Source organism: Belonocnema kinseyi, chromosome 7 (assembly GCF_010883055.1).
Source record: "Belonocnema kinseyi isolate 2016_QV_RU_SX_M_011 chromosome 7, B_treatae_v1, whole genome shotgun sequence".
Classification (NCBI taxonomy): domain Eukaryota; kingdom Metazoa; phylum Arthropoda; class Insecta; order Hymenoptera; family Cynipidae; genus Belonocnema; species Belonocnema kinseyi.
Genome location: NC_046663.1, coordinates 8,021,113 through 8,024,420, shown reverse-complemented (window position 1 = coordinate 8,024,420; position 3,308 = coordinate 8,021,113). Strand labels below are relative to the sequence as shown.

The 3,308-nt window shown below is 19.5% G+C and overlaps 1 protein-coding gene across 1 annotated transcript in view; it reads right to left on the bottom strand.

Moving 5' to 3' along the window:
- Positions 1–3,308, bottom strand: part of LOC117176060 (aminoacylase-1-like) — a 38,370-nt gene that overhangs the window by 5,906 nt on the left and 29,156 nt on the right. The gene's annotated exons all lie outside the window — the stretch shown is intronic.

Below are 3,308 nucleotides of genomic sequence, written 5' to 3'. Positions count from 1 at the left end.
AAAATTATTTTGGAAATTTTTTCAGAACTTCTAAATATCTGTCAAAATTAATTACATTTTTTCTACAATTTTCAGAAAATCCTGCAAATTTTAGAATATTTACAATTTGGATGTATAATTAACAATTAAACATTTATTATTTGTAAGCGAAATTTGGGTAATTTTAAGAGATATGCAAAGATTTAAACAAAATTTTCAAAAAAGATTCTAGAAGATTTTAAGAAAACTTCCTGAAATTTGCATGATAATTTTTCATTTTTTTAAAGATAATTTTAAGCTTGAAATATCAAATATTAAAAAATTTAAAAAAATTTAACTGAACACTTCTCAGATTAAAAATTAAATTATTTTATTTTGAATTAGTTTAAACATCCTTGGAAAGCTTCAAAATCAGGAAGCAAATTTCAGGAAGTTTTCTTAAAATCTTCTAGAATCTTTTTTGAAAATTTTAGAAAATTTACAATTTGGATGTATAAATAACAATTGAACATTTCTTATTTGTAAGCGAAATTTGAGTAATTTTAAGAGATATGCAAAGATTTAAACAAAATTTTCAAAAAAGATTCTAGAAGATTTTACGAACACTTTCTAAAATTTGCATGATAATTTTTCATTTTTTTAAAACTCCTAAATATCTCTTCAAATTACTCAAACTTTTTCTACAAATGTTCATTTGTAAATTATACATCAAAATTTGAAATTTCACTTCAAAATTAGGCATTTTTCAAATACAACAATTAAAATGGTAACGTTTAAAGGCTCTTCGAAATTTTAACGATTCCATGTTTTCTATGTCAAATAATAATTTTTTGACATTAAAATTTTTGTTTTTAATTAAAAATTTAAACTTGAATGGGTTAAAAATTGAATATTTTAGACTGATAAATTTGATACAGATAAATTTAAAAAATGTATTTACTTATTAAATAAAAATGGTTTTTATCCAAAATTTTCAACATCAAAGGGTTTTATTTTTTATTTGTTCAAGTCTTTAACAAAGCATTAAAAAATTCTTTCAATTAAAAATGTAAGTTTAAAAATAAAAATTTTTAATGAAAATTTTTAAAAGTAAAAAAAAATGTTGAATTAAGCATTGTAAACTAAATAATTGAAAAACATAAAAATTCAACTAATTATTTAAAAACTGTTAAAATCGAACATGATCAGAGTTTTCTTCTATCCTATAGGAAATATCAGGGATTATTAAAAAAAGTCAAGCCATTTTTTTGAAACCGTGCTTAATTTAAAAAAAAATTGCAATCTAAATTTGAATAATTAACAATTTTGCTGAAAAATCTGTCGTTTTTTAGTTTGAAATTAATTTTTTTAACTGAAAATTTAACTATTCTACTGGTTTTTAGTAAATTGATAGTTTTTCAGTTGAAAATTCAAGTTTCTGATTCAAAATTCATCAATTTTGTTCAAAATTCATTCTTTAATGGTATAAAATAATTGTCTTGTTCAAGAAATCATCTTTTTGCTTGGAAATTCAACAGTTTGTAATTTTTTCTCTCTCTTCAACGAAAAAAAATATTTTTAAATTGAAAGTGCAACTCGTGTTAAAAAGTCGCTTATTCTTAATTTTAACTGTTTTTGAATAAAAATTAAAACATTTTTTGGTTGTAATATTAATTTTATTAAAAATTAATTTTTGGTTGAAAATTCATCATTTGAATTAAAAATTCCTCTTGCTTCTTATTTTTGTTGTTGTTGGTTGATATTTTTTATAAGCTGAATATGTAACTATTTCAAATGAATTATCCAAAATTTTAGTTAAAAATTCATCTCTATGGTTGAATATAAATTTTTTTTAAATAGAAATTGAAAATGTAACTTTTCCAATTAAATATTTTATAGCTTTATTTAAAAATTCATCTTTTTGTTTGAAAATGTATTTTTTAGTTAAAAATGTATATATTTTATTGAAAATTAATCCTTTGTGTTTAAAATTAAAACATTCCAGTTAAAGATTCTTTAATTATTTTTTTTAGTTGAACATTAATTTTTTAACTGAAAATTTAACTATTCAATTTTCGGTTGCAAATGTTCTGTTTTTCTTTTTTAGTTAAAAATTTATGTATTTTATTGAAAATTCCTTTTTTTGGCAGAAAGTAATCTTCTAGTTTCAAAATTAATCTTTTTTGTTTAAAATTCAATCATTTCAATTAATAATTTATAATTTGAATATTTAAGTATGCGAATTAAATATTCATTGTTTTAGATAAATATTCTTATATTATTATTTTTTTGTTGCAAGTAAAACTCTTGTAAAAATTCATCTTTTTGTTGTAAAATTAATCTATTAGATTTTGGGTTGAAAACTGATAATTTTCATTTTGAAATTCAACTATTTCGTTGAAAATGTATTTTTTAAAAGTTGAAAGTCGCCTTTTTGATAAAAAATTAATCTTTATTTTGATTGAAAATGCAACTGATTGGTTAAGAATTTATATTTTTGGTTGAAATTCAATAATTTCGTTAAAAATTTGTCTTTTTTAGTTGAAAATTTGCCTTATTTAGTTTAAAATTAAATTATTTTGTTGAAAATTCATGCATTTTGTTAAAAAATCGATTTTTTTGGTAGAAAATTAATCTTGATTTTCGAAAATTCATATTTTTTAGGGAAAATTTATTTATTTGGAAGTTTTAAATTAATCTAGCTATTCTATTTTTGTTGAAAACTGATATTTTTCAGTTCGAAACTCAACTGTTTGGATGAAAACATTTTTTTTCAGTAGAAAAATAAACTATTTTGTTGAAATTTTATATATTTGATTGAAAAATGGTATTTTTTAGTTGGAAATTCAACTATTTATTGGGAAACTAATGTATTTTGTTGAAAAATCTTCTTTTTTTTGTATTAAATTAATATTTTAGTTAGAATATTTGAGTTTTCGAATTAAATATTCATCATTTTAGCTGAAAATTATTTTTTTTTTGGTTGAAACTGAAACTTCTTTGTCAAAAATTAATCTTTCTGTTTGAAAAATAATGTAATTATTTCATTTTTTGTTGAAAACTGATATTTTTCTAGTTCGAAATTCAAATATTTTGTTAAAAATTTATTTGTTTAAAGTTGAAAATCGTCTTTTTTCATTAAAAATTAATCTTTTTGATTGAAATTCAACTACTTGCTTAAAAATTTGCCTTATTTAGTTGAAAATTTAACTTTTTGTTGGAAATTCATGTATTTTGTTAAAAAATCGTTTTTTTTTGTAGAAAATTAATCTTGGTGTTCGAAAATTCATATTCTTTAGGGAAAATTTATTTATTCGGAATTTTTAAATTAATCCAGCTATTCTATTTTT